This window comes from Castor canadensis, chromosome 8 (genome assembly GCF_047511655.1).
Source record: "Castor canadensis chromosome 8, mCasCan1.hap1v2, whole genome shotgun sequence".
Lineage (NCBI taxonomy): Eukaryota > Metazoa > Chordata > Mammalia > Rodentia > Castoridae > Castor > Castor canadensis.
The window spans coordinates 22,776,673-22,790,698 of NC_133393.1; the positions used below are offsets into that span (position 1 = coordinate 22,776,673).

The 14,026-nt window shown below is 41.9% G+C and overlaps 1 pseudogene; it reads left to right on the forward strand.

The window, feature by feature from the left end:
• Positions 1–14,026, forward strand: part of LOC109674661 (H-2 class II histocompatibility antigen, E-S beta chain-like) — a 37,182-nt pseudogene that overhangs the window by 20,444 nt on the left and 2,712 nt on the right.

A 14,026-nucleotide genomic window follows, 5' to 3' on the forward strand; every position in this document is an offset into this window, starting at 1 on the left:
CTCTTGTACACTAGGAAAAACTCTACAGTAGCACTGACTTTCTTCCTCCTATGGACTTTGAAAAGTACTGAAAATAGGAGACCCTCAAGAGGTAGCCCATGAGACAGCACCAGTCCCACTAGATGGCACCATCTCCCTCCAGCAAGTCACTCTGCTCTCTGAGCAACAAGTGCTGACACTACTCTTGATGTTAGCAAAACTGAAAGCTGTCATCAACACATTGATATCCTTACTGGGAAATTATGACCCACAACAAAAAATTCAAAGCAGGAGAAGAGTTTACCCAAATGCAAGCATTCTATTCTAGCACCATGGCTCCCTCCTGCTCCCATTTCAAATCAGTGGCTGGAGGGGTACAATCTCTTGCAGGTAAGAGAAGTTATACAAAATGGATATTTTCTTTTCCTCTTCCTATCTCTACAAACTACATGCTAATTTAGTTTTCTTTCAGCTTTCTTTGCTGCAGAGAACAATACTTTCCTGCTAGTCCTTGAATAACATATTTATTATAGTAAATATCCTTGCCATAATGAAAGTATCAAAATAATATACAATTAATGGCATAAAAACAACTAGACATAAAAAAGGAGGGATTGCATCATATTTAAAATGATGCAAAATAGGTTAAATTAATATATATATGACTTTTACTTGTCAATTAAAATAATTTTTAGGAATCTTCAAAAATGCCAACACAGTGCCTATAAAGCTCAGAACAGATTTGTTGCAATTTAAACAAAGAAAAAGCACATGATTGAAACAAGGTAAAAAAATAAATCAAAGCTTTTTTAGGCCCTTCTTTAAAACATTGTGTAACTATCACTGCAAGTTAGTGTCTGGATCTAAACTCCACAGATTTCCCTCACATGCTACTATGAGCAAGTTGTGTGGGCTTCAGAGAAAGGAAAGTGAATTAGTTGAGAAGTTGAAGGTTCTGCTCTTGTGATCCATCTGAAGAATCAATTTCAAATTTAAGTCAAATCAAAAAGCAATTAATCAGTTGTTTATTGGAGTAATATCATTTGAATGCAATTCCTCTAGTGTCCAAGATAGCTCCGATTTTAAGGAAATTCACAATTTGTATTAGGCATATTTAAGTTATTTTATGTATAATTCTTGCAAAGCAGATTTTCCTATTGGAATTTGATAAGCAAGTATTGATGTCCGTTCTGCTTGATCCCAATGTTGCAAATTTACTCTGCCCTATTCCCTCAAATGAAGAAATGAATTGTCTTATTTTGGTCTGTGGCATGAAATTATTAAGGAGTTGTTATGAGTATTATGTTTGATGTGTATTAAGCATATTGAAAATTATATAAAAATGTAATACACTGTAAAACCTACATGAAAATAATATTGTGTGCACTTGAAAGCCCTATGATGTAAACACATACCATATGGTGCCTGATATGCAAATCAGCCAACCCTAAGCTGGTGCTAATATGCAAATGAAGCAACCCTAAGGTGGCTCTGATAAACTGCTACTCTACAGATACAACTCCACTCACCACAAGACCATCGCCACTTTCTCCCGATCGACAACACGCATCACGTCGGTCAAGAGCAGACTGGGATGAGGTGGACCCAGACTCTCTGCATGGCCTGTCGGATCCCTGGGCATCCTGGAGGTGTATCGAGACTGAGAACTAGGCAGCCGCCAGCAGACTAAGATCACCTCGCAAGGTGAGCACAGTTTCGGGAAGGCTGAGGCTCTATCAGCTGTCAGGTTGTAACTCCCTGCAATAAAGTGTGTGTATGAGCAACTTAGTTCCTGCCTAAGTTAATTTATTTAGTGCCCGACTGATGGTTAACTTTACACTGTCACCTGCTCATGACAGGAGTATTAATAAATCTGGCACAAATATTGCAATAAGAATGGTTTCTGCTGAGAATAGCAGGAAACCTAGTATAATTAAGTTTAGTTTTCTATTGTTGTTCTCTTGCATTGTTTCTGATCAGAAGATTTCCAAGTTCTTTGTTTCCTGAATGGAAGCAAGCAAGCAAGACACGTGGATATAGTAAGGGAGGTAATAGAGTTTATTAAGTGTAAATGGAACACATCACAAGAAAAAAAAGGTGGCCTCCTCTAGCTAGGTGGGCCAGGTGGAAGGGATAAGCCATAAGCAAAGAGAGAGAGAGTTCTGTCTGTTTCAAGGTGTTTAAAACCATACTAACCTATGGGAGGGGAAAAACCTGGGCAGTTCCAGATCAGCAATAATGAGTAGGTGGGGAGGGATTTGGGCAGTCTCTGGGCGAGGGTGATGGATCACTCTGAACATATTTGCAATTGAAAAGGAGTCCTTGTAATTGAATGGGAGGTTCAGAGAGAGAGAGAGAGAATCCAATCTGATATATAATATGTTAAGTCATATATGTTTAAGAGTCCAGTCTTTCCCTATTTTCTAGCCTGCATCAGTATAACTCATTATCATCCATGGAAGTCAGATTCAAGGTGCTGCATCTCCAGGGCTGCTCGGTTCAGCAGGCCAGTGACATCTCCAATGATCCTGGAACAACATATATAATCCTTTACTCATTCACAGCATGTAGGTGTTTATGAGAGGCTCGAAGGACACCTGCTACCACTTCAGTTTACATAATCTCTTAATAAATTTCTAAAGGCAGGAAAAGAAACTCTTTTTTATGGTGTGCTTCTGTAAGGAGCAGATAAATGTCTTCTAGATTTCCCGGTAGACCCACCTCCTTGCACATGGAAAGGACCATAAGATCACCATGGCAAGCTTACAAATATCCTACCCTGTGTATATGTGTATATGTTACTGGAGGACTGATGAGGAGACTCCCATGGCTTCTAAGTTTCCACACAAAATCACAGGTTCTTGAGATCCACAGACATGAAAATCATTTCAAGGTATCTCACAACAAGAAGTCTTACAAGGTGGATGTTTTAGAAAGGATTTATTTTAGTATAATAGGATAAAGAAGTATGGACAAGGTGGTGGTGGACAAGAGAGGGGAACAGTTCCTGTTCCCCATGCAGGAAATGAGAACAGACTCAAAATGGTGGTTCAGTAACTGTGGTTTTATACTTTCCTGGGATGGGGGAATCCATATCATTCGAAGTCTAGCAACTCTAACCAAGGACCCAAGATGGGTGCTGTTTGTTACTGCAAAATATGGAGATGTTATCTTGGCTTATCCAAAACACAGGGACAATAGGTGAATTTTAGCATTTCCCTTTGCCAGACAAGTCTGTTATTCTACCCATTCAAGAATCATTGAAACTTGTTAACATCTCAAAGAGGAAGCTGGATGCTGGTAGCACCTTTAAGTCTGTCTTTTCATGTAAATTAACATGTAAAAGGAGATGGGAAGGGGCTCCTTGCTGTGACTTTTCAGTTTTTATTTCATAATTCCAATGTCTGAGTCTGGCCCTTTAAATATTTATTAAAATGGTATAATTTCCTTGTCTTCTCATCTATCTCTCCTGCCTCACATTTGGCCCTATGTCATGGGAAGGAAAGGAGCAAAATCTTACCTTTGTTGAAAGAAAGAAATGGTGGGGCCAAGAGGTTCTGATCCTTCTGAAACATTTATAGACAAGCCCAAGTCAGATATTCTTAAGTATTGGGGTCATTTTGTACTTTCCTTGTAAAACTTTATAACTGTTGTCTATTGACATCTTACAACACTTAAGATGCCAGCATATCCCCTGTAAAATAGACAAAATAAGACTTATTAAGTCTAGCCTAGGAGTTATTTTTTTATAAATCTTTTTACTTAATTTGGCTAGAAAGGTCTCAACAGCACTGACTTTAGATTTGACTAATGTGCTATTTCCCCTCCAAGAATGGACCAAATCAGACTTTCTGGAAGTGTTACATGCTGATGCAAATTGTTGCAGGACAAGGGTCCTTGTCTTTACAGGTCAGAGAACTGGCTTGTAAGGCAGATGATTGATGAGCCAAAGCTGGTATAAAAAATGGATTTCCTAGAGAGAAAGGAAAGACTACAGCTAGAGCATGCAGTGGAGCCCAGAAACAGGTAACTCTCTGCTCAGGTAAAGGCTGGGGTTTTTATAGACTTTTAAACTCTGGGTTAGGTGGATTCTTTTCATTGGCCATGGATTCATGGGCTTTCTTAGATGAACTGGTTTGTTTGCCCCTTATTGCTGGAGAGGGGGGGTAGCAAGGTAGCAATCATGAGAGCATGTTGCTCATCAGCCCTGTGGCAGATCTGTCAAACCCTGTATGTACTCTTTAGGATGCAGAAATGTAGATTTATAACTCCTTCTCAGGATGCAGGAATGCAGTGCTCTCCATGGGGAATGGGATACTCACTCATCTGCCTTAGATTTCCAGACCCAACAAATCCCCACTCTGAGACAAGTACCCAATTGCTGTTGGGGAGAGGGGCAATGACTCATCTAGCTGCTTCGTGCTGACAATGGGGTGACCGGGGGGGGGAGGTTGATATGAAAAGTGGTACTTGTCTCAGTGGTTGACCCATGTAGTCTCCAGGGACCCCCAATAGAACAGGATGGAGGGCTCATGCATAGGCAGAGGTGAGTATTCCTTGACTAAGAGCTGGAGTTTGATCCATTGGATCTGTTGAGATATGAATCTGGAGAGAGCATTTGTTATGCAAGACCCAAATAGGAATATTAGTAGGAGCATAAAAAGGGGTCTGGCAAGGGCTGCATATCTAGGGATCCAGATTCTTCTGCAAAATTCTGTAACTCCCAAGAAAGCTCTAAGCTGCTTTATGGTCTGAGGTAGGGTGAGGGGAAGAGAGGATTGGGTCACATAGCTCATAACTAAGGCAGTCAGTCTGTCCCTTTAAAACCACACTTAGGTAGGTGACCTGAGGGAGGCATAATTGAACCTTTTCCTTAGAGACTTTGTATCCCTGGGAGGTCAGAAAGGTTAAAGGGACTCAGTTGCCTTGCAGATAATGGGCTCTGTGACTCCATACAGAAGAAAGTAATCAACATATTGAAGAAGGGTGGCTTCTGGGTAGTGTCAATCTAATAAGTCTCTGGTTAGGGCCTGTCCAAAAAGATAAGGGCTGTCTTTAAACCTTTGTGGCAAAATTGTCCAAATTAGTTGTTAACTGTCAGGATGCAGAAGAATGCAAAAGAAAGTGATCTTTAAATCTAATACAGAGTAATATTGGGCTTTTCTGGGTATTTGAGCCAATAGAGTATGCGGATTGGGAACAATTGGGTAGAAGGGAATGACTGCTTCATTAATGAGCTGGAGGTCTTGAACCAACCTCTATTTGTTTGGTCCCTTGCCAGTAATAGGAGAATTATAGAGGCTAGAACAACTAATTAGTAGCCCTTTTTTTAAAGGAATTTATGATAGGTAAGAGGCCTCTTTGTACCTCAGTCTTAAGGGGATACTGATTTTGGTGTGGAAACTGTGAGGGATCTTTGAGTTTTATTTGAATTGGGGGTGCTGTTCTGGCTCACCCTACAGTCATTCCATCAGTCCACACTGTGGGATCTACTTATTCCTGAAGAAGAGGGCAGCAGAGATAGTCTACTGGGAGGAGTAGAGTTTGAGCCTTTAGTTGAGATAGTAAATCTCATCCCAATAGGGGCACTGGAGTTTCAGGAACTATGAGAAAAGAGTGACAGAAGTGGAGATCTCCCAAGAGCAGACCAGAGGCCAGGAAAAATAGCATTCTAAGGGCTGTCCAGAAATGCTCTGGATGACAACCTTGTTATTGGACCAGGGACCGGGAGAGAATGGTAAGACAGAGAAATGAGCTCCACTGTCTAGGAGGAAAATGACCTTTCACTTCTCTACCATTATGGTTACCTGAGGCTCCTCAGCATTGATGCTAAGAAGTGGATCCTGGACAGGAGGCCTCAGGAACTATCAGTCCATAGGAGGTGGCACCCTGCCTTCCATCTGGAGACAGGGGCACTTTGACTTCCAGTGGTTACCTTTGCAGAGAGGGCAGGGTCCTGGCGAGGGAGAGCCCAGGGCTGTCTCTTGGGCTCTCCCCCTTTTGGGCATTCTCTGCACGAGTGCTCCTCCTGTCCACAATGGTAGTGAGCTTGGGATGTAGGCCCAGTCAGGTGGGGCACTCCCTGGGAGCTGCAATGAGGTCATGGTGTCTTCTATCCTTTTCTTTCTTTTTAGAAATGTCCCAGTTATAGCAGACAGACATGGAAAGATGCATTAGTTGGTCCAATGATTTTTTTCTTCAGCCACAGACTTTTGGAGTTTTCTATGGATATCTGGGACTGACTGAGTTAGAAATTTATCTTTGAGGAGAACCTCCCCCTCCTGTGACTCTGGATCCACTATGGTATGCTTTCTGATAGCGTCCTTAAGATGCTGTAGAAAGGTAAGGGGTTTTTCATCAGGACCTTGCTGTACTACAGTCACATGGGAATAGTTTAGGTGACTTTGGCCCTTTTTAGCCCTTCCACTAGAAGATGGATGAAGTGGCATCGATGCTATTCATCCTCCTCACCATTTTGATTCCAATGTGGATCTGCCAAAGGGACTGCCTGTGCCCTGTGGGTATTTGCACATTTATTCCCTCATTTTCAGGTGCCATGGGTTTTGGAGCATTGTAGATGGAAATCATCCCCAACCTGAGTGGCCTGGGCCAGGACCCATTGCTTTTCTAATGAGGAAAGAGTCTGGTCTAGTAGAAGCATAATATCCTTCCATGCCAATTCAAAGTTTTGGATCACAGAGATAAAGGCTTGGATGTATTGGTCTGGGGCATCAGTATAGCTACCCAGATTTTTTTTACTCTGCCTTAGATTTGATATCTGGAAGGGGGCATAGACTCACTATCTTCCTACCACTGCCTGTTGAAGGGGAAGCATCCATCAGGAGGATCTGAATATTGGGGTGTCTTTGAGGGTAGGGCAGAGTGTGGAGCATTAGGGACAGGGGCCTTGTCACTGGTAAGGGACTTTTCTAGTCTTCCTTCCCCATGTTTATCCTGTGGCTTACAAAGAATGGCCAGTGTTTGAGTATATAGATAGCAGTTATTGAGCCATTTTGGGTGGTCTCTGAGATAAAATAAAAGCTGTGTATAGGGGACCTTAGTCCACGTTTTTCCCCTTTTACAGAAAAGGTCTAATTGGAGTATGGTATTGTAATTTAAGGAACCCTGTACAGGTCACTTCTTTTGGTCACCTAAGGGATACTGAAGTCAAGCCTCAGTACAAAGAAAGATGAAGGTTTTTTTTTTTCTTGAGATTCAAGGTCCTTCCAATGTTTCAATAGATAGGCCAGTGGAGATCACTTGGGTACCGAGCCCAGAAGACTGGAAGGGGCAGTTCCCATCTACATGAACCACAACAACAACAAACGACTGGGTCAGTTCCCCTCTTGTTGAAGTCCCAATTGGGAATTGACCTAATGAGAGCAGGTGTCCCTGTCTTGTGACTTTCTTCACCATCCATCACCAGGACCAGAGAAAGTTACTGCATCAAATTAAGCCACCTGACCAGTGCAGTGAGAGGAAAACTCTAGGATCCTGCCTTTTTGCCAGAAGCAGGTAGCTTCTTTAAAGGGATGCCTGTAAGGTTAAAGAAGTGTATTCAAAGGGGTCCCAGGGCAATCACAGTACCACAAGGGATGACTAGTACTAATATTTGGAGGGAAAAATTTTTATGCTGAGGCCAAAGTATAGGAAATTTTAAATGAGAATTTTAGATGACCACACTAATACCCATTTTGCTGTTCCTGGAAGGTGACATTAGTGCCTGTTTTTTTTTTTTTGTGGGGGGACCATAACTTTGAGATAAGAATTGGCTGCAAGGGCTCAGTTGATCAGGCCTGAGGTGTGAAGTGAGGCTGGGAACACCACCCCTCTCACTCCCAGGATGAGCGGCCCTGTCTGTCCAGGCCTGATCCTGTGGCCTGTGGCCCCTTCCCCATGTACACGTGCCTGTGCACATTTATTTCTCTTCTCATCCCTTTTAGGGGGGTGGCAGTGGGTCACAGCTGCCACCATATATGGCTGGTGGCTTTCGGTGCGTGCTGGGCCCTTTTTATGTATTCTCTTAGCTTTGGCAGGCATTACCGCTGTGCCCGGGGGCTGGCATCCCTGTGCCTGAGTGCGTCTGTTTGTTTTTCCTCTTCTCCTTGTGGGGGCAGAGTTAGGCATGTGTGGCCCAGCTGCAGTTTTTCTGAAGGTGCCTTGCCTCCGTCAGCGCCCAGCGGCTGATTTAAAGTTGCCGTGGACTGAGGGGCATGACAAAACTAGGTGTGGAAGTAACTTAAGAAAGTCATAAGTTACCATGGTATGAGTTTTCCATGGGAGGGTAGGGTCCCAGTAAGCACAAGGAGGGTAAGGCAGATGGGGATGAAGGAGAAGGCAGTGGGAAAAGACAAAAAGTCATCAGGTGCCACACCCAGTAAGGTCTCTTCCAATGTAGCATGAGGCATACCCAAATAAAACCCAGGTTTGGTCTTGGCCCACAGAGAGGGAGCAAAAGCACCTCCAGAGCCAGAATTGCCATGAGGCCAAAGTTGGTTAGGAGCTGTTGGTTTGATACCATGACAGGAAATCCCTCAGGAAGACAGGAACACAGAGAGAGATAGGGTGAGCAGCACAAGGAAGTTTGCTTTTGCTTAGTCCTCAGCAGGGGGTTTCCCCCAGAAGGAGCATCCAGCAGGGTACTGGCCACTCACAGTCACACCTTAGGCATGCCCCTGGTGGTTTGGCACTCAAGTCATACCGACCTTGGTCCAGAAGAAATGTCCCTTCATGCATCACCAAAATGTTATGTGCTGGTGTGAAGTGGGCTGGTGTCGAGGGTCCTTGGCTTTACAGGCCAATCAGCTTATAAAACAGCTGACTGATGAACCAAAACTCTGGTATATGAAGTAGGATTTATTAGAGAGAATGGAAAGGCCACAGCTAGAGCATGCAATGGAGCCCGGAAACTGGTACCTCCCTGCTCAGGTAAAGGCTGGGGTTTTTATGGACTTTTAAACTCTGGGTTAGGTAGGTTCTTTTCATTGCCCATGGATTCATAGGCTTTCCTAGATGAACTGGTCTGTTTGCCCCTTATTGTGGGAGGGGAAACAATCTTGATGAGCATGTTGCTCATCAGCCCTGTGGCAGATCTAGCAGACCCTGTATCTCCTCTTTAGGATGCAGAAATGCAGATTTACAACTCCCTATCAGGATGTAGGAATGCAGGTTAGTAACTCCTTCTCAGGATGTAGGAATGCAGTGCTCTCCATGGGGTATGGGATACTCACTCATCTGCCTTAGATCTCCAGACACAAAAGAAGAAAGCTACTTCTGGTGATGAGGAACCAAATTGGCAAATCAGCAAAATCTTCAGAAGCAACTGTTCAGAGAAACAGCTTAAGAGGACTACAATTTAAAGGACTACATAAATGAGGTGACTTCCTCCAGATGTAGATGGAGTCAATTATGCCAGACCTCTAAAAGTAACCAAAGCCAAGAGAGTTTTTTTAAATGGGTGGTTCTTATGCATGTGCTCTTCTGGTATTAATGCCTTCTAGGCTCTGGCTGCAGGTAAACTCATGCCTTTGGCCAGGGCCTTCTGTTTAAGCAGAAGCAGTTTGACTCTTTCTCCTATCTCCAGGTATGCCCTTTCAATAATTCACACTTATAGGGTTCCTTACTATCTCTTGTTTTCTACCTTGTAATGGTGTTTAACTTCTGCTTAGAGATACCATGAGTCTTCTTTCTGCATAGAACTGATTTCTGTTGATATTTACCCTCTAATTGTACTGTCCCTGGTACACTTGCCCCTGGTACAGCTGGCCCCTAATGTATATATTACCTCCAAACAATCAATTAACTGCCCCACTATGGTGGTGGTCTAAAAAAAAAGGACCATTCAATGGTTAGGGCTAGCCATAGGTATAGACACCAGTAGACTTTTTAAAATTAATAATTAGATCCTTTGACAGATTAAAAAAAATTATAGGCTTTGTCTTTTTCTTAGAAATATGGTGGTGTTTACATATCTTAAGACTTAAAATTGTACATTCTGACTTCAGCACCTGGCAGGACCCCTTCTTGTGCTCCTATCAGTGCTCATGTTTGGACCATGCCTTCTAAAATGGTAAACCAGGTTTATCTCTTCCAGGTTAAAAGCCTTTAGGATCCAAATAATGAGGGAACAGGGCTATCAATCTCTGCAGATGAATGAGATCTCTATGAGCAACCTTGATTGTGCTGGACAAAATTTGGACAATGGGAGTCACCTGGTGTCCAAATGACCCCTAAGGCAGAGAAGTAGGAGAGAAAATTTCTCCTTGTAGGTAGGGTCTTCTGCCCCTTGATGGCTGAAGCACATTAAGAAGAAGAGAACACCAGTCCCTCAGCAACCCCAAAAAGATTTTTTTTTGGATTTTGTCTCTCACGGAGAAGTTGAGGCAAACTAAGATAGGAAAAGTTTGGGACTCTTAAAATATATCTGACTTAACATTCATTGTATTTCAAGTTAAACATTCTTGTCTTTCTCTGAGCCTTCTTTTCAAATGCAATTATGTATATGTTATTTACAACCTGGTTCAGGGACAATTCAAACCAGTGCCACCTTAGCCCAGGGACCACCCATACCCTTTCTATTCATTGATTACTGGTGACTAGGAATCACCTTCCCATGAGTTGCATAGGATTTAAAACCAGCCACGGTTAGGGTACCTACCTGGCAAGTGTGAGCCATGAGTTCAAACACCAGTACCACCAAAAAGAAAAGACATAGAAGAAAGTTACAAAGACAATGGCTGTCACTATTTGAGCAAGAAAAAATGAAACTAAACTAAATAAGTGAATGGGAAAAAAAATCTTACTTTTTAAAAAATTTTTATTTTATTTATATGTGCATACATTGTTTGGGTCATTTCTCCCTTCTTTCCCCTGCCCTCTCCCTCCCCCGCCCCCTGCTCCCTCCCTCACCCCCCCAACCCCTAGCTACCAGGCAGAAACTATTCTGCCCTTATCTCTAATTTTGTTGAAGAGAGAGTATAAGCAATAATAGGAAGGAACAAGGGTTTTTGCTAGTTGAGATAAGGATAGCTATACAGGGAGTTGACATGGCATTGATTTCCTGTGCATGTGTGTTACCTTCTAGGTTAATTTTTCTTGATCTAACCTTTTCTCTAGTTCCTGGTCCCCTTCTCCTATTGGCCTCTGTTGCTTTAAAGTGTCTGCTTTATTTTCTCTGCATTGAGGGCAACAAACGCTATCTAGTTTTTTGGGTGTCTTACCTATCCTTATACCTTCCTTGTGTGTTCTCACTTTATCATGTGATCAAAGTCCAATCCCCTTGTTGTGTTTGCCCTTGATCTAATGTCCGCATATGAGAGAGAACATACGATTTTTGGTCTTTTGGACCAGGCTAACTTCACTCAGAATGATGTTCTCTAATTCCATCTATCTACCAGCAAATGATAACATTTCATTTTTCTTCATGGCTGCATAAAATTCCATTGTGTATAGATACCAAATTTTCTTGATCCATTCATCAGTAGGGGGGCATCTTGGCTGTTTCCATAACTTGGCTATTGTGAATATCCCCAAGAGTTGTATTGCTGGATCAAATGGTAGATCAATGTTTAGCTTTTTAAGTAGCCTCCAAATTTTTTTCCAGAGTGGTTGTACTAGTTTACATTCCCACCAGTAGTGTAAGAGGGTTCCTTTTTCCCTGCATCCTTGCCAACACCTGTTGTTGGTGTTGCTAATGATGGCTATTCTAACAGGGGTGAGGTGGAATCTTAGTGTGGTTTTAATTTGCATTTCCTTTATTGCTAGAGATGGTGAGCATTTTTTCATGTGTTTTTTGGGCATTTTAATTTCTTCTTTTGAGAAAGTTCTGTTTAGTTCACTTGCCCATTTCTTTATTGGTTCATTAGTTTTGGGAGAATTTAGTTTTTTAAGTTCCTATTTATTATCCTTTATTTTTTCAGTCCCAGTGTTAGAATTAAGATCCTTGAATTCTAATCCCACTTGACCACTTGAGTGTGTTCCCATACCTTTTTACTTTATTTTTTAAGTAGGGTCTCACATGCTTGATTGGGGCCAGTCTACGACCCAAACATTCCTACCTACCGCCTCCTACATAGCTGGGATCACAGGCAGGTGCCACCATCCCCATGGATAATCAATGTATAGTGGGGTCTTGATAACTTTTTATGGAGATTGTCCTTGAACCTCAATCCTCCCCATTTCTGCCTTCTGACTACCTCAAATTAAAGCTTGAACTACCACACCTGGATAAAATCTTGCTTTTAAAGTCTTCAAAGAGGTATCAATATAAAGAAGACCTCACATTCCAAAAATAGACAAGTTCTGCTTAAGTGAGTAAGGGCAAGTGTCCACTCTCATTCCCTGGGTCAGCTGCTGAGGATTAACACTGGCAGAACATGGGGCCTGGCACTGAGAGGGAGATTGTGATGGGCAAAGACCAACCAGCAAAGGTTAAATAGCTCTGTGGGATTATGGGATGGACTGAAGTCTGTAGAGGTCCTAATAGAACACATGTCTATAGCAACTAATGACACAAGATAGCAAATTGCTCTAGGTCTGGCAGACATTTTTTGAAGAGCTAAGTAGGTGGCCAAGTTTGTGGAAACTTGTTCCAGGACCAGGTGTTATTTTCTAGCTAGCAGTCACATTGGCAAAAATGAACTCCCTTTTTCTCCAGGGAGCTCTTAATCTCAAAAGTTTCTGAATTAGCAAGAGCAGACTAGATTCTGCAATGTTCTCTGACTTCCTTTTTGGGAAAATTTGCACAGTAGCAATTTCCAACACTTTTTGGTTAGAAACTTTATGGAGAACTCAGGCATTTTTCATTCCAACTTCATTGATGTTATAACAGTAACATCTGCCAGAAGTGTGCCAAATATTCCTGCATGCCACAAACTTCTGCCAGCATATGGCCTGTGTGAACATTCTAGAACCCATCTAGAATTTTACAACTTGTTGCAGAGTTTAAATACTTAACAAAGATAGCTATGCTGTATTTCACAGAAAGGACAACTCCAGGTTCCCTTAGTCCACCCTCCAGTGTTTGCCAAGACGGTAGCTCAGAAAGTTTGTTTCTAAGAGTCTCAAGTCACGTGGCTTGTGAAATGTAAGTGCAAACACCATGGTCAAGGTGAATGATCCCACAATTAATATCTGTAAGAACATTGAAGAAAATGCTGATAAGGCAAAAAATTTAGTATTTGACTTGGTTCATAGAAGGAAAATGAACCAATTGACTGCTATGTGTCTGGCTGAGATGCAGAAACCATTTTTAGTATGGAGTCTTGTCACACTTTTGTATTTTTCATATAGTTAGGACTGGAAGACTTCACATTTCTAATGGTTCTCATTGTTAGAAAGTACTTCTCATTATTAGTACTACTTCACTGGTTAATAATGGGATGATTTTTTAATTAACTTGAGCCTCATTGTAATTTTAAAATATGGGTAGACTTCTCTAAATTCCTCCTGTTTAAGTTCAGTTCCCAAATTTTGAGCTACATGTACTGATGGGTGTCTTCTTCAGCCAGATCACCTTTAGAATGTCTAGACTCCTGTATCGTGCCATGGGTATTCCAAAGGTTTCTATGGTTAAGCCTATGAAAGATGGCTTAGAGAAAGAGCAAAGGGGGGAAAAGAGCAGTAAGGGTTTCTCTGATTGTTCAGCAGACATTTTTAACAACAAAACAGAAGTGTAATTTCTTCACATGCACACTAAGACTATTATGCTTTGAAAAGCTGACAGTGCTAATGTGCCTCCTCTTTATTCTTTCAGTCATTCAATAAAATGCTGCTTATTGGTACAACTTGAGTAAACTTTTTATGTTAATTTGAATTGCCCATGATTTTCTGGTTTAAAAATCCCAATTATAAATGAAATCTTACTGCACTGGGGGTGAGAGGTGTGGCACGGAGAAAAAGTGTCAGGGAGGTGAGTATCTTAAATCTTCTGGTGTGATTCAGGGCTACTATTGGGTCTACTCAATTCTCGCTCCAACTGCAACAGAACCTGTGGGAAATCATTATTCCTCTGCGTTGGATATGTTAAAAATGGAATTGGTGGAAACAG